The 17,913-nt window shown below is 46.5% G+C and overlaps 1 protein-coding gene across 2 annotated transcripts in view; it reads left to right on the forward strand.

The window, feature by feature from the left end:
• The window catches only part of EXOC2 (exocyst complex component 2), a 156,064-nt gene that overhangs the window by 122,863 nt on the left and 15,288 nt on the right, over window positions 1-17,913 (forward strand). The gene's annotated exons all lie outside the window — the stretch shown is intronic.

A 17,913-nucleotide genomic window follows, 5' to 3' on the forward strand; every position in this document is an offset into this window, starting at 1 on the left:
CCAGCTGCTTCCAGCACACTGGGCCTCTTGTGGCCCAGACTTCCCACATCCTCCCCCAGGTCCTTCCCTTTGCTTAGACGGTAATCCTCCCTCATGTGTACTTTTGTCCTCAGGCCTCTACTTAAATATCAGGACACCAGCCATCCACCCTGCAGAGGTGACACGGCCAGTGGAGAGTAGGCATGGCGTTTTAGATTAAACCTGTGGGAATTACGTATATTTTATGTGTAAGATAATTATCTACAAGGGAGAAGGCTGTACATGTGGTTCCAGCACCTGCCTTTATGTTGGTTGAGCTTCTTAAAGCCAAATCCGTGAGGTTGTGGGTAGTGGTCAGTTATCCAAGGTGGGTGATGAAATGCACCTTCTGTGTAAGCCGGGTTCCTGACTCCACGTGAACAGACCTCTGGAACTTTTGAACTCAACAGCCTCTGGAACTTTTGATCTACCATCCTTTTCAAAACTCTTGGGCTAGATGACTGGGAGTTTCAGTATCTTTGGACTTTAGGAAGGTAACAGTGCACATACCACATATTATGTTATATCCCCGGTAGAGATCCCTGCAGAGAAATAGGTGAATATTAGATTAGGAGTGATAACAAGATCCTTATCGGTTCAGGTGAGACATGCCACCACAAAAGTTCATCACGAATTTGCAAGTTCACAAACAGAGGCTCTTGCCTCCCGGGTTCTATGTCTCCCTTGTCTAGACTCCAGCATGGCATGTGGTGCCTGCTCGTGAAGATTTGTTCAGTGACTGGGGTCCCCTTGCAGCTCCCATGGAGCCATGCCCGTGTCCTCGCTGCCCCCCCCCCCACCGCCTCACTCCCGCCGGGTCCGCGCCTGCTCCGCTCGGGGGTTGTTTTCGGGTCCTTTTAATCTCTCTTGTAACTCTTCAGTACACGAACGTAATAGATGTATTTCTGTATCTGTTTTTTATTTCCCTGTTTTGGAGAAATTTTTAAACAAAGATGTGAGGAGATTCCTTTCACATTCCCAGACTTCTCATCATTTAAGTTTTTTATAGAGCAGTGACTGAAAGGTTCAGAATTCCAAGGGTCAGATCGCAGAATGTTTTTCAATAAAATCTCTCCATTTTCTCCTCAAGGGAACAATACCCAGTAATCAGCTGTGCTCTGTGCTTGGCCCCTAGCCTCTGCAGACCAGCCTGTCTATTGCTTCCCCTTGGGGGCCTCTCTCCTTCCCCTGAGACATGTATGAATTACCTCACATGGGCCCTGCTGCACCAAGCTCTTGTGCAGTTAACCAATCCCCAGTTCACAAATGAAGGATACAGCAGGCCCTGCACACGTGCACACACGTGTGCACACACTTGCACATACGTGTGTACATATGCACACACATGCACATCCTAAATGTGTTAACTCCTTGCAAACAGTTTCAGTCATTTGCGTGCCTATAACACCTGTGCCTCGCCTATGATTGTCACTTAATACTACCATCTTCTAAATTTCAACTATCCTAAGACACAAATTACTTATGACCTCCTGAGGGTCGGGGAGGGGTGGCTAGGACATCAGGCACTGAACCCTAAGCTCTGGTCCCCCTAACTGTACTCACAGCCCCGTCACACTCCTCTTTACAGCCCAGCTTCAGAAAGTCGGCTGGGTGGTTCCTCAGAGATTCCATTTGAGGCCCCGTGTCCTCTCGTGTCCTCCCGACATCTCCGGCACCCCTGCGACTCCACCTCTGTGCCATGGCTGGGTCCGTGGACACGCTCGCTCTTGTGCTCCGTGACCGGAGTGCTCCCGGGCTGCTCCCTCTCCCTGGGAGAGATGGCCCTCCTGCGGGCCCTGCGGTCCCACTGCTGGTGGCCGGCCCTCAGTCTCCTTCCCCTGCCTAGCCTTGCACCCTGGCGTCCCCGGGACGCTGGCTTCCTCTGGGCTTGCTAGTCTTTCCTCGGACTCTGCCCTTCCCACGCCTCCTCCGGGAGCTTCCCTGCCCCCCCCCGCTCCCCAGCCTGCCCTTGAGTCCTGCACGTGGGCGGTCACTGTGCCCCCGGCTCCTGTGCTGCGAGCTGAGGGTGGGAGTTCACAGGTTACAGCCTCAGTGACGTGTGGGTCATGCCTCAGTTTATCTTCTGAGTACTTGCTCTGTGGTTCACAGTGATTTTTCTCAGTTGTTTTTCCGATAGGAAAGTAAATCGTGATGTTCTCGTTTCCATTAATCTTCTTGTTCACTTTTTAATAAATACAACACGGTGGGTGTTCATATTTGTTTAACCGAAGTGAGCATGTTAGCACTTGCTTCCTGTGGAAGCTTTGTGCATCCCTAAATCTTGAGCAATTGCATTTGAATTAAAACGTGCATGTCAGGGATACCTGACATGTGAGCAGTTCTGTGCAGCATCGCTGTGCTCTTCAGGGACAGTTGAGGTGTGTCTGGCTCAATCCCTGTGAGGACGAGGGTGTGGGAAGGGCAGTGCCAGGCTCTTAGGGTCTTGGGTCCCACTGCCTCCAGATGGGTGACTGACTCAGACTGTCCAGATCCTGCCTTGAAGGGACCTGGGGTCCTTTCTCTGCCACTTCCCATCTTCCCAGCCCTCAGTGTGAGTGATGATGGATAGAAAATGATGTCATCATTATCGGGGCCACTTTTTATACAAAATTAAGCTTCTGCTGGCCTTGTGGCATTGAGGCCTGTGGCTCTGTCTTTCAGATAAACTTCCAGAGCAGACGCACACACCACTGCTTTGTCAGCCATTCATTTACCATTTCTCTGGTTCCAAAGCCTCTTAGAAATTGTTGGTTTTAGTTTCACTTTTATAAACTGTATTTAGTTCTGTTCTTGGTGTAGCTTTGACTTCGTGATCCCCAACTGAACTTCAGTCTCGCATAGTCATATAGTGATTTTTAGTTTCTTTAAAGATGACTGAAGTTTTGAGACCTCGTGTAAGGTGAACAGCCAAAATAGTTTGACTTCAGTCTTCCAAAATAATTTCAATTAACAACTTTAGTATTATCTTTAGAATTTTCATCTCCAAAATTTCATCCAAAACTGAATTTTACAAATCACGTAGGTAACCGATTGTTTATTGCAGTAGTTAGCAATAAATTTAGTTTCTGATACTGTTTGTGGTGATTTTTAAAAAAAATTCAGGTGATTAATTTCACGATTCAAGAAGAGATATTCGTTAAAGCTTTTTTTTTATTATTTTTTTTTTTAGCGGTACGCGGGCCTCTCACCGCTGTGGCCTCTCCCGTTGCGGAGCACAGGCTCTGGACGCGCAGGCTCAGCGGCCATGGCTCACGGGCCCAGCTGCTCCGTGGCATGTGGGATCTTCCCGGACCGCGGCACGAACCCGTGTCCCCTGCATCGGCAGGCGGACTCTCAACCACTGCGCCACCAGGGAAGCCCCATAGCTGTGCTTTTTTAACCTGACAGTTGGATATTTAAATTCTCACCTCTTTATTTGTATATGTGTCAGGAAAGATTATTCTGGTTACTTCTGAGTCACTTAACTGACTGTGTCGTTATTCTTATCTGCAGTTATTAAGAGCTCTGAGTATTTGCATTTGATAGGTTTTAGCTAAATTGAGAATGGTCTTAGTCTTCATTTATGAATACACATGGAAGTTCATATCTTTAAAACATATTGAATAAGAAAAATAATCTTTCTTAAAATTTTCTCTTAAATATTGGTGTTCTTTATAAAAGGCATTCAAGTTTACATATATTCCTAAAGATACTTAATAAATGAATTTAAAATTAACCATTTTTATAAAGGTAAAGTACTTAACCGATTTTTAACTCAAAAGGCCTTTTTATTAATTGTAGTCATTGACATTATCAGGAGGAGGGAAGACATTTATGTCATCGGTGATGTGAGTGAGTGGAGTGCCGGGTGTTAGCGTGGTCAGCCGACTACTTGTGTGGGATGCATGGAACCCGGAGCAGAACGATTTCAACATCAATCATATGTCAGATCCAGTATTTGGAATACTGAGACTACTCAAAATCTGTAAGAAAATATTCCTCTCATGGACAGATAGAGAATTTCCTTTCATTCACAAATTCAGCCAGTATTATCAAGTCAGTTAACATCCGAGGCACTCTACACATTTCCCAAGTTGTTCCTGCTTCCAAGGTTAGAAGGTGGTAGAGAAGCTGAGGGTGGTGCTGCGTGTGAGGTGAGATGGTGGCTCTGACCCGGGGGAGTTGGGATGCACCCGTGTCCCCCCTCAAGTCATGTGGCCTGCTCCCAGTGGCACCAAGGAGAGCAGGGTGGGACTCAGGAGGGACCAGCGCTGCTCCCCGCCCTGTGGGGGAGCCCTGGCACCAGCACCCCCAGGGCAGCTCCCGAGACCACGTCGTAACCTTGGCATCTGTACCTGTGGTGCGTGGTTCTGTGTTTGTTATGGGGTGGTTGGCGGTATGTGTGAGGGCAGCTGTTTTGGTGAAAAAGATCACACAGCATGAGGTGGCAAAAAAACTAAAATAGATCCGTTGTTCTCTTGTGATTTTTATATCCATTTATTTTTTTAAATTATATCATCTTGGAGCCCTTGAGGTATTTTTTTTATCCTTTAAAGTTAAAATCCAGTGCATTATTGGGGGAGGAGGGAATGTGAAAAATAGCTTCTGTGCTGTTCATTGACTGTCTAATCATCTCATTTTTTTTAAGTTATCATCGTTTCTGCAGTTACCTAAAGAAAATATATTTCCACTGCCATGCGAAGAGTATCTTGATTGGTTATTGTATGTTTTCTTCCCCCAACACTTTTCTCCTAATACTCTTGTGATTTTAATTGGATCCTTGTATTTCAGCGAGCTAGTTGCACTTACCTCTAACTAATCGCACTTAGTTAGCATGAAGAACTCTGAGGTAGTGGCCAGGCTGCCTGCCGTTTATCTCATCAAATCAGCACCTCCATTTAAACATTCATCTCAATAGTTGTTAAACTGTAACCACACGTAGGGAAAATCTTTTTCTGAAAGTTCTCGGGGAGTTTACTAAATGCTGGAACAGTGCTGTTGCGATCCTGCTTTCTGGATCCTCCTGATAGATGAGTCGTCGTGTCCAGTATCAGGGAGGAGGGGAAAGAAGGGACTCTGGCCCCATCGCTACCTCCGCCTGCACAGAGGGAAAGAAAGAAAAACACCTCTGAATCTTGGGGCCTGGGGAATCCCGATGAATAACAGTCTTCTTCTCTGTCCACATTTCGAACCGACTGAAGAATAAGATGCAAGAGTCAGTAGGTGAGAAGGCCGGTGCCGGTGGGTCAGAGTGAGAGCCCAGACCCCTCGCCCAGCCCCTCCGAGAAGCAGCCCCTCTGCCTGCTCCCCACCTCCCGCAGGCAGGGGTAGCGAAGAAGCAGGGGACAAACCCCCATGTGCTGCTGACCCTGCTAGAGGTGGACAAAGGCTGTCCCTCCCTCTGGGAAGCCCCACTCAAACCAGAAGGGCGGGGAGACGCCGTTCTCCTTTAAAGCACCAGACGTGAACTTCCAGCAAGAGGTGGCTGGCTCTGGTTGTGCGGACAAGAGATAGGAGCTGATTTCAGCAAACAAAAAACTTGTTTTGTCCCATTAATAAACAAGGAAGCAGAATTACTTCAGAATCTAATTATTAATTCCTATTGCAAATAAAATACCGCAGCCAGCAGTGCAAGGGTCAGTTACAGAGACGGTCTGTAGAAAAGGAGGGGACTCAAAGACGTCTTTCCCTCCGCAGCCCACAGCCTGCCTCTGGTTTCGGGGGTGGGGGGCAGCCCTCAGGCCCTCGCTCCCTCCCACGCTCCCCTTCAGCCCCACCCCACTGTCTCCAGGCCCCCAGGCCACCCCCCCTCCATGCCTGCAGCCCTTGGTGGTACCCAGCACAGGGAGATCCTTCCCTGACAGACTTGGTCCATCAGTTGGTTGGTGAATGAGAAACACCTCGGCAGAAATTACTCAAGCAAGTAAAATACTAATTTACAGTTTAGTTTTTACCCTGGTAGGTATTTTCAACAGAATGTCACATTGAATTGTCTCTTAATTCAGCTAATGTTAAAGAAGAGAACTTAGGTTGATTACATAAGAAAACGGTTACCAAAAATAACATGTGGACTACCCATTCAGAAATAATTAGAATATTATAAAATTTTATATCTGTGTAAAATGAAAAAATCCTAACACCAAAGGTCTCCGAATGTCATTTCACCTTTCCAGAATTACTCTGAAGACTGCGGCTTGCAGAATTCTGAGGGCGCCTTTACGAGCGTCACATTCTTGGTGCTGTTTGTTGGACACTCTAGAAATCTCTTCTCTTCTCGAATGTGGAACACAGGTGGTAACACCCAGTGACACGGCTGTCCTCTCGTGCCTGTCTTCCACAGGTTTCCTGCGCCCTGGTCATGAGGTACTTTGGCACACTATCGCATCTGCTTCTGGTCGAAACAGATGCCAGTCGCGTGAACTCCACCTTTGAAGAGAGACATCCAAGTCAGTAGTCTTTCCCGGTACTGAACTTCTCAGAAGGAGTAGTTTTATCAATTCCTTGGACTGTTTTTCTTAATTTCATTTAAAACATACTGTCAGGTAGATATTAATAAACTTACATTTCATCTATTTATGAGAGAAAGGCAATGTTACATTTTTCAAAGGAGGATGGTCCTAGTCAGTCATCTTTTTTTAAACACACTTTCATCATTTAACTTCACTTTTTTTCCCAGCCATTTTCTCCTTTTTTATAAGCAGTTTCATGCATCAGTGTCAGTGCTGTGAAACCGTTTATACAATGCTTCGGACATTTGGTTACAGTTTGTCTGCCAAGCATTTTTCAGTAAAGCTAAATGTTGGCTCTGATGGTGTTCAGTGTGAAACGTATTAACCTTGAGAGGACCTGTGGCCCTACATACTTTCTTCATTGCATGTTTTATCTGTTGAAGTATTTATTTTATTGTGTCTGAAACTGATAGCTGTTTGGCACCAGGGTAAACTAACGTGCTGTTTTGCAAAGGCCATTGTTTAAACTTATTTTGGACATTCCTAGACATTTATCACAATAGAGCAGGGAAGTGCAGCTCCTGACCTCGTGGCAGCTTCAGCAGGGCCAGTCTTCTGCCCCCTCCTCCAGATGAAGGATCATTTCATCTACACACAGATCAGATAAGGACTGATTTCTTTAAAAACATAACCTCAGTACCATTATCAGATCTGGAAACAATAATTCATTAATTTTAGCAAATATCCAGTCAATGTCCAGAATTCTCAGAAGAGCTTTATTTTAGATCGTTTGCTCAGATCAGGATTCTGTCAAGGTCTATGTGTTGCTTTTACTTGCTGTGTCTCTGAAGTTTTTTTCTTTTTTCTTTCTCTAGGGCCCCCTCTTCAGCTTATTTGTTGACTAAATCAGGTGGTTCTTATATTCTCACTTTCTGAATTTTTCTTATTGTTTCCTCATGGTGTCATTTCACATGTTCCTCTGTCCCTTGTGTTTCCTATGAACTTGTGGTTAATAAAGAAGCCTTATCAGTTTCAGGTTCAATTTTGTTTTAATTTGTTTTCTGCCACCAGCAGATCCATCACGTTTGATTGTCTCCATGTTTGTGATATTAAGATTGAAAACTGGATTCAAGTGTTACCAGCTTGCTCCACCCTTTAAAATTTTGTCATAAACTTGTCATCTAATGGTTTTAGCACCATGGGTAATTGTTGCCATGATCTGTTGTTTCCTTAGAGATTGCAAACTAATGATTGGTAGCTGGAGCACGAAATTAAAAAGTAAAAAATTTCATCAACTATTTAGTTACTCTGAAGTACAGTTCATGTAGGAAAGGCAGGATAAATGTTTGATTTTTCTCTTTATTTAGAGTTTTCAGAGTAAGTTGGTTCCCTTTTGTTTCTTTTATTAAAGGTGATGAACAAGGTGTTTTTTAATTATCTTCGTTAATTCATACCTTGAGCATATTACATGAGTTTCAGTTCATTGTCATAGTCAGTGTTTTTTAGTAATCAAGCTGTCCCCTCTCTGGCTGGGAATGCCCCCCCCATGGGCCCCCGGGTCTTCCCTGCTTTCTGTGGTCCAGTTGTCCCACCCAGTGTGTGCCTTCTCCTCCCAGATGTGGGACCAGCCATTGGATGGGAATGAAATGATATGAAATACGGAAAAACTTCCTCTCTCTTAACTTTCTTCTGCTCTTTCCCCACTATGTCTCTGTCCTTCCTAGGGGCCCCCTGGCTTTTTTGTCATCCCTCTCACTCTTGTTAAGTCACACCCAAAAGTCCGTTGCTTGTCCATGATTAGACAAGCACCACATTACCTGGTGGTCCTGTGTCCTGGTGGCCCTGTGTCCCAGTGGTGCCGCCGCTTCCCTTCAGGTCGCACCAGCTGGCCTGTTGCTTAACATCACATTCCTGCCCGTCGGCTCGTGGCGGGCTGTGTCCCCTCTGGCTAGTGAGGCCTTAGGAAGGCTGCGTGGATGTTCTGTAATTACGAGTTATGTCCTACGGACAGTGTTAGGGATTTTTTTTCCTCACTTCACCTGATTTTGTCTAATTATGACCTAGGAGTCTTCTTCTAAAACTCGTTTACACACTTCACAGCTGTGTGTGCTGCGGGAAACAGCACAGTAATGGATACTCATGTGTATCCTGCCATTTTGGCGTTGCCTTCTTCATCCCGGCTATTTTATTCCCTGTGACCTTGGCTACCTTTGAGGTTAATGCTCACTCTGAACTTACAAGTATTTGTCTTCAGACAGTTCTGCGTGAGGAGTTTGAAAGGGCGCTGGAGCGTCTGCCTTTGTTCCGGCCTGCGACTCTGGGCGCGGCCTGAGAGCCCGTGGGGGCCCGGCGCCCGGGCACAGTGAGCGGACAGCTATGCCGGCCCTCCATTTGGCCACAGCCCAGCCAGCAAGCACACCGGCCCCCCACTGGGGACACTGACAGCTCCACCGGCAGGGCATTGGGCCGTCATTTTCGTGAGTTTAGCCTAGAGGTTGTAGCTACGTTAGTCTCCACCCTGATTCCTCCTCAGAACCAAAGCCATGGTTCATATTCCCCTAGTTCTGTAAAGAAGATGGCTGCAGAGCACTGATTAACTTGAATGCCTCTGCTCTCGGCGTTAGCTGCGGGTTTTAGTGGTGTACTGTAGTGGTCTCAGTGTGTGGATAGATGGGGTGCATTGGTAGCACAGTGAGCAGACAACTCCAAATTGTTGCTTTAACCTGAAAATGGTGGCAAGTGTTCACTTTCCCAGTTACTTAAAACATTATTTATCACAATAGAAAGCTGAGGTTCATATGATTCCAAATGTTGTATTTCGACTTCTTAACAAAAAAGTGCTTTGGTATATTAGTCAGTGGTTAATAGAATCTAAGGGATTCCTCCGCCAGACAGACCCTCACGGCCTGGCCCAGGCCCTGTGTGCCGGGGAGCATCACGGCCTGACCGTACCGCGCACCCAGAACCTGCCAGGCTTGCTCTCGTCCAAGAGAGGAGGATGCACACCTTTTGGGCTCCGTGAGAAAACTAAACCATAGAGCAGCCTCAGGACGCTTCACTTCCTCTAGCCTGTCCAGCCGGGGCTAGAAATGCCGTCCCTGTCTGTGTCTCTCCCAACACCAGGCAAAAACGTCCGTAACCATCTTCCCTTAATAACAAGCAGCAAAGGCCAACCACCCCTAACCACTTGGAGTACAGCTTAACAACAGCCACTTTGGTGGCTGTTTATTCTGCACATTCCGGTGGGAAACTTGTGAGTGTGTGTTTTTAAAACGATAATGTCTCAAATGTTTCCTGGGAGTCCACAGTAGAAAGGAGACCCACAGGCCTGGAGGGGCTCAGAGACCTGCTTCCCTCCCCTAAAGCCGAGGACGCTTGGTTGACAAAACTGGGACCTGTCTCTCTGTCTCGTTTATCAGTGAGGGGATTAATTGGGCAAACCCCCCATCTCTCCACCGTGTAAACAGGCCAGTGGTGGGACGGTTTGAGGCTAGGTGTTAGGTGGCGGGAGGAAGACGTCAGAAGAGCAGTTCCGGTCCCTAGGAGCAAATGAAAGGTGATGCGAATAAAATCTTCACGTTGTGCAGGAAGTTTACTTGGGATGTGAGTTTTCTTTTGGATCAGTTTACTTCAATTTTCTGTTAATATCTCATACTAATAATCAAACTGTTTCAGTGACAACCAAGGTAGATTCATGAACATGATGTATTTGAAAACGCGTTTTTCATTTTTGCAGTTGCTGTCATTTCTGATTGCAGATGGTGTGACAGCCTCTGATTGCGGTAGTAAGGACTTCAGGATGACACGTGGAACGCGTGTCGGTCTGAGCAGGTCTGTGTACTGAAGGAGTGTGATGATAGGCCTTATGAAATCACAAAGACACCTTGAGAGGCTTTAGACGTGATGGGAGGCAAAGGAGTGAGCACTCCTGTGCTGCACGGTCGGGTTGTATTAATGAAAGGAAAAATTGATGTATATTCTTGGACTTTTCTCTCTTTTTTTCCTTTGTGCTGTGGCTTTTTCATCTTATGCTAAGGAAAATAGGCGTGGAAACCCTTTCTTTAAACTAGAGCACGTGCTGCTTTGGGATACGTGGGCCACCGTCCAGCAAGACGGCACGTAAACTGCTGTGGACGACGGGGTGTGTGGTGGCGCTCAGGGCCCTGCTCTGCTCTCCGCGGGAGAAGACTGGCGGGAAGACTGGTGGAGCCGCAGGGGCAACCAAGCCCCTTGGCAGGGACCCAGCCCCACCCCAGGGCGCCGTGGTGGGTGTTTCTGCAGACAGCAGCCTCCACTGCAGCTCTGCCTGAGGTAGCCGAAGGCTGGAAGCGGCTCCAGAGCCCGCCCGCCCGCCAGCCAGTGGGGTGGGTGCGTGAGCGTGATATCCTCGTCCAGTCAAGGTCTGTGTGGCAGGGAGACCCTCCCACACAAAACCAGGCCGTAACCTTGAGGGGAGCCGCAAACTGTGCTCCTCCTGTGGGAGTTCATCCCTCTGCCTGTGTGAAAGCCAGCACCTTGCCCAGGGGAGGTGGAGGTCAGGTAGTGGCGAGCTGCTGGGTATGGGCGCGACAGGGGCGGGGCGCAGGAGGGCCTGCTGCATCTCCCTCGGGATGCTGGTTACCTGTGTGTGCGGGGCACGCGCAGCATCACGTCGTACACAGGAGTTACATGCTTCCCTACGTGTGAGTTCTACTTACTTTGAAAAGAGGAGAAAACTCCTGTTTGCAGACTTAAAAACCTCGACAGCAAAACGTCATGATTAGCAAGTATGGCCACTTGACACCTCTTCCAAACTCACATCTTTGTGCGGCGCTTTGTACTTTCTCAGCTCTGAAAGCCAGCTCAGACTCAGACCTTTAACTCGTTGATTTCAATTCAGAAATGCTTTTTATGTGGTTAAATGTAAAGCTTAAAAAAATTGACTGTGATGCACTGTTCATCAGAGTCCCCTTTTCCTCACCAGGAGGGGTGGTCCTGCACTGCCCGCGGAGGACAGGCATGCCCTGTGGAGACCGGGGCCCGAGGGCCGCATGGTTTCTGCTGTCTCTGCCCTGTGCTGAGGGGGGCCTCTGAGAGCTGAGACGCCTGAGTGACCCACCTCCCCACAACCCCATTGGCCTAAGACAATATTTTCCCTATTGGGCAGATTTTTTAAACTTGGAGAGTAAGAAAAGTCTGTGGCTTGTTCAGAGCAGTACAACTGTGTCTTCAGCCCAGTTCTGTCTCCAGAGTCTTTGTCTTCTGAGTGGAGAGGTGCGGGGGGTGAGGAAATGGGTCAGACCAGAGGGGCAACAGTACCGTGTAACTTTGTATGTCCTACCGTTTGTAAATAGTTAGATTAGAAAGCGCTTTCCGCCTTCCTCTGTCTGAGGTGCGTCTTCCTCTCTCCCGCGCACAGCCCACCCACCCCAGCCTCCCAGGCTCCCCGGCTGCAGAGACGGGCAGAGGCTGGCAAGAGGCCGGGGCATGTCAGGCCTGCCTTTCCCTGGACCAGCAGTGGCTGATTCGGGATCATCTCAAAGCATGGCAGACTTGTGAGATTTATAGTCATGAATGATAAAGACACTGGGAAGAATAAAGGGTTGCATTCATTTTAGGATAAGGAATCTGCACAAACCTGTTACGGGGCCCTGAGCAACCAATTCAGTAGAGTGGTAACAGCAGCTTTGGCAGTGAAGATGGAAGAGCAGCTAAGTAATTGTCAGTAAAATTTTCAAGAGAAAAAATTATGTGGATCTGAGATGTTGGAGTGAAGATTTTGCTCTGGGATCAGAGAAGCAACATCCTGTCAATGAAGGGAGCGCCCTGTGGCTTTGCAGGTATCCCTGCGGGAGTCTGGGAGCCGGGCTCGCCCAGGGGTGGAAGCTGACGTCTCCTGATGTCTCTGGGGCAGGTGCAGGCCAGGCCTGTGGGTCCCTCCCTCACAATTAGGCTTCTTCAAATGCTGACTTAAAACACCCATTATTGTGTAAATGAAGACTAAAATCCAAGTTAACTCTTGGCTTTCATGTTTTTTTCTGCCTTCCACTTTATTCCAACTCCACTGTTTTTGACTCCAAGGTCTTTTCTTTGGTTCAATGGCAGAAACTTACCCTAATTGGATTTCACTTCTCACACTGTGGGTGGAGCCCTGTACTGAGACCAGGACTCGGTGCTCTGCTCCACCTTGATGGCTCCACCGTCAGAGGCAGGGCCGCTCGGGCCGAGCCACCTGCGGTGGCCACGCGTGTGTCCATCCACGGCCACGGGCTAAGTAGTGGGTCTGCAGTCCTGAACCAAGCCGTCGGGCTCCAGAGCCACGTTCTTCAGCCTGCCTTCTCTCATAAGCATTTATTAAGTTTGATTCCACTGAAGTCATTCTTGGGGGAAAAAAAGTACTCCTAGAGATTTTGAAATTTGAAGCTATCAGTACCACAGACCTTTATGAAGTATTATATACAACTGTAACACCTCACAGTGTGAAACACATTTGCATACGTAGAATGAGTTCGTTCTTGTCACTTTCACTTTTCTAACTGAAGTTGCCTTCTAATGAAAACAATTTTTCTCTGCCAAAAGAAATTGAAACAAAGGAATTTGATTTATGTTAAATCAAATTTTTATACCTTTAAGTCTAAAATTCAGTGTATCAGTGTTGAAACTGATATTTCATGCTAAATGTATGAAGTGTTCTGTAATATTTTAGGTTAGTATAATTCATAGACTACATAATTCATGTAGTTTTACACATCAGACTTTAACTTTGAAGTGGGAGAGGTTGTGATTCCCTTACCCGTATTGGACTCTTCAAAGCTCCTTGTCTCTGAAATTTATGAAGGCTAAACTCTTACGAATATAAATCCTTTCTTACAAATGGAAAAAATAAGCTATGAAATAATTTTACTGTTATTTTCACTGCTGGTGATATTTTGTTTTATCTTCATAGGGAAAAGTTTTCTTATTCATATTTAAAAGCTAGGAGATATATTAATTAAAGCAAAAAAAAAGGATTCTGAGAAAGAAAACAGAAAACTGTACAGGCCATGTCATTCATTCATATACTACATGTGAAAGGTGTCCTTTCCACCCCAGGTATTCATTTAAAAATCCTCTACATTTCAGAAGACATTTATCAGTTTAGAAAAGGTCATTAATTTAAGAAAGCACGAACTAAAACATAAAGACTTGGACCTAAAAGCCCGTTCTCTGTTCCAACAAAAGCTGATTTTGTTGCAGAATGTTCAGGCCTTTTTAATCTGTCCAACAGTATTGATACCGTTCTGGTTGCCTTTTTTTTTAATAGGCAGTAATTTCAATAATGTATTTTCACACTGTAATTGAATAGATAATTTACTTGAAAAAAACAATACCCCAAAGTTCTTTCATGTAGTGTTTCAGTTTGACCAAAAAAAAAGTACACTGTGGGATATTTATAGTATTTTTCAATCTATTTTTATCTGTAGACTAGGACTGGTAGCTGATTTAGGGCATAAGGGTTAAAAACAGGAAGTGTGGTTTATAAAGTAGGTAGCATCTCCAGAGTTTCCAGAGTTAGATTGCTTTTATTACTGACTATCGTGTTTCAAAACAACATGAGGCAGGGCACCTAGAGACCAGTCTGTGTTTGGAGGATGTGACAGGAAATGCTTCAGAGGAAAGCTTGAGTTCCTGGTACAGGTCAGGGGGGTACCGGTGTTTTCTGTACATGCGCCGTCTTTCTGTCCAGCTCTTTCTCAGATACTCTTTATACAGTCAGATTGAGTATAAGTCTTGTGCAACACAGTAAATTTCCTTTGACCTTTGCATTTCGCTTGAATTTTTCTTCTAGTGTTTTAATGGAAAGTTTTGTCATCATCATAGTTGAGGAGCATGTATTATGGTTATTGTTAATTACAGTAATTAGAGAATCCAAGTTAAAGTAAAAAGGCATGAAGAAACAGGAGTTTAATCTTGAATAGCCTTTTCAATGACAGGTTGACAGAACCAGTCAAAACCCAAAACCTTTGACTCAGCAGTTCCACTTCTACAACGTGTCTTAAGTCAGTTATTCTACGAGAATACAAGGTCTGATATGGTTGTGTCGTTATTTATGACGGTCAATACTGAAAGGCAACAGGACTGTCGAGTAGTAGGAGAGTAAGTTATGAATAAATAAAGTGAAAAATAAAACAAATAAGTCAGATAAATAAGAAGATAAATACCTTATGGCAGATCTGTGCTGTAGAATACCAGGCAGCCACTGAAAACTGTAAGGTCAGTGTGTGCACACTGGCATGGAAGAGTATGTGTGGTACATCATGGAAGGAAGCAAGTAAGTTTCAAGAAAAGAGTGTGTACTGTAATGTCATTTTTTAGGGAAAAAATTTATATTCGTTGGAAAACATCTGGAAGAATACACACCAAACTAGGGAGAAGGATAAAGGGAAAGCTCATTGGACTTGTATTTGTTATTAGGAAACTTACACTTCTGTATCTTAATTCCTTATGAGCAATTAATTTTTTCAAATTAAATTAAGAATGTAGGCTTGATCAATTCAAAATTGTTCACTGTTCTGTTCTTTAATGTGGCCGTTCTCTAGAGAGGTCTGCCTAGTGGTTTGCCAAACTTATAAGAAGACTCAAATCTGCCTGTGTAACACTTTTTAATTGAATGAGCATTTTCCCATACTTCAAGGAAAACCTGAAGTTTCAGTGAATTAACTGGTTTTCCAGCCAGGGTTTAAATCCACGTCATTCCGTGCCCCCGTGTGCATCACCTGTTACAGGCTGTAGCTGGGACTGGCCATAGGAGCGCTGCTTCCTTTCCACCTGTCGGGGAGCATTTCTCCACAAACAGTGCTGAGGGTTCTCATCAGACAGAAGCCCTCTGTTCTATTGCTGCCAGACAGTTTTGTTTCAGCCACTTGCCTTCTTGGGGGCTATTTCAGAGATGAGGTGAGGCTGTCTCCTGTGGAAGGTGGCCATGTTTTCCAATCTGGGTGTGTCCCCGGTGGTGTGTAAGCCCTGTGAGGAGGGGGCCTTTGTGTTTTGTGGGTTTGTTCTTGAGGTCACTCCGTGTCCCCAGCACATGGAATAGAGTCTGGCATGTAATATTAATAGGCACTCAATAAGAATTTTACTAGTTATTCCAAAATTAAGTGTCCTCCCTATTTGATTAAAACAAGTAACTGACAAATAGAGTTTTATGAAAAACAAGACCATTGCTGGCAAAGATGTTCTGAGGTCCAGGCCCCCTTACGAGAAGCCCACCCTGCGAGGGGCCCAGAGGCTCTTGCCCAGAAGGTCTGGGCTCTGCCTTCTCCGTGGAGAATTCCCACCTGGGCCACTGGGTGAACTGCTCAGTGACGGCCTGGACTGAGGCTGCGTGGTTAGGGGCACTTTTTGGTCATTCTAATTTCACGTTCAGAGCGTCAAGGAGATAATATTGTAAATACTTAGAAGCTGCTCTCATTCTGTGTCTAAATAACATGGGAAGCTGTGCGGGAGGAACCTTTCTACAAACACTTAACTACTGCATCACAGTAAAGTAGCTCTTGTCCGTTTGCTTTGTTCTTCCTGTGCACACGCTCGCGTTGCCAGCTAGTCCCGTCAAGTCAGCATTTATGACCCGCTGCTGTTGAAGCCGAAGCTGCAGCCAGCATACTTGCCGAGCGTCCATGCGCTCCAATAAGCCGAGCGCCTTCCTAGGCGTCTGGCACAGTGAGCGTTGAGTGAGTGTTGAGTGCTGTATTATTTGGAGCAAGCTTTTGCTTTAGGGTGCAGCTAGAAAAATCGTATTTTAAAAACAAATGTATTTAGCCTCAGCAATATTCTGTCCTGCTATACCTTCTTTATTTAAGTTGTATTTTTCAAATGGATCCTGAAAAATTGTTTCAGAAAGAAACAAGTTTTTGTTTTCTTCAAGGCGAGACCAGATGCGTTGTCCAGATTCTGCACGGTGTGTTTCAGAAAGAGAAATCAGTGTGTATTTTCTAGTGGTCATGGCTTCTAGCTGACTTTTTGTTTATGTCTTAAGAAATGGTACCTGAAATAGGCAGGCTTCTCTGGAGTCCTGACCCCAGGGTGCGTGCGTGCTCTTCAGTGGGGAGGGAGGGTCTCGCCTGTTCGGCTCATGGGGGTGCACCCCACTGGCCGTGCCCAGCAGATGTTTGAAGGAGAAGGGAATAAACACACATCACATTTTCATCACAGCCTTGTTAGCAAAGCAGATGTTGTCATCTCTGCCTTGTGCAAAGTAGGCAGTTGTCTAGAGGGTGAACTGACTTTTATTTACGGCCGCACCATTTGTATGCAGGTGAGCCAGAACTTAGACCCCGAGTCTTCTGACTTCACACTGAGTGTCCCTTCTGTCACCCTGAGGAACTTGAAAGTCGTCATTAGCCATTAATGTTCGTAATAGTAAAATCATACAGACAAAGGCAGTGGAGAGAGAGCATGTATCACTGAAGTTCACTAAGGATGGTCCCTTCGTCAGTGTCGTGGAGCCTTTGAAAACTGTAACCAAAATCCTCTCCTGATGCCACTCCGGGCGTCTGACCACAGCCCCTGCGGACGCATCCCCAGCTTCCCCGGCTGCCCCCTGAGGCCTCAGCCACGCGGATGACAAAATGTGCCTGCAGCCCCTCTTGGAGCTTCCCCCAGGCCGGGGGTGCCCTCTGGCGCCTCCGCCGCGCCAGGCCTCTCGCGCTGCAGGTTTGAAAGAGCCTGCATCCTCCTACAGTTGGGTTAGGAGCAACATTTCAAAGCAGGAAACTCAACGGGCAGTTAGACCCAAGGAGCAAATCTGCATTCAGGCTTTAGAAACACACCTGAAAGCGTCAGTGTGGTCCCTGCGAGGTTCAGAGCAGGGCCTGGGGAGCAGGGCCACGAGCAGGGTGACCTGGCCTTGTGTCTCTCCTTAGAGGGAGGAATTGCGATTCCAACCTCAGAAGACCTCAGTGGTCTCATCTGTTGCACGCTTGTGGCCTTCAGCCCTCAGTCCCTGGACACGAGGCGTCTAGGCCCCAGCCCAGTGCCCCTGATGGCCTCCACCTCCCCACCCCCGCACACCACCCCTCACCTTTCAGGAACGTCACAGAACAGGGACAGCAAGGAAATGGTTCACAGGTTAGCGTCCGTCGGAGCACAGCGATCGTTTCTACAGCACACAACCCTTCCATGTGGGCACCTGGCATTACTTCTCCCTGCCCCTTGGACACAAATATGAGCACCCAGCACCTTGGGGTGAAACTCGGGAACTAGCACTTTGGGGATTTACGCACATTCTGCCTGGAGGACCCAGTGCCCAAGCACCTCCGACGTGTGCCTGGCATGTAGTCGAACCAGCAGATTCACGCTGGGTGAATGAATCCATTCCCTTAGCGCTAACCAGTTTCAGCACAACGATTAGCTGTTTGGAGGGAGGCTGTCAATGATTGATTTTTGTGTTTTTAAGTTTTTCTTGTTACCACGCCAGCACGTGTGTTGCTCCAGAGTTTGTGATCATGTC

The sequence above is a fragment of the Lagenorhynchus albirostris genome, chromosome 10, assembly GCF_949774975.1.
Source record: "Lagenorhynchus albirostris chromosome 10, mLagAlb1.1, whole genome shotgun sequence".
In the NCBI taxonomy this organism is placed as follows: Eukaryota; Metazoa; Chordata; class Mammalia; order Artiodactyla; family Delphinidae; genus Lagenorhynchus; species Lagenorhynchus albirostris.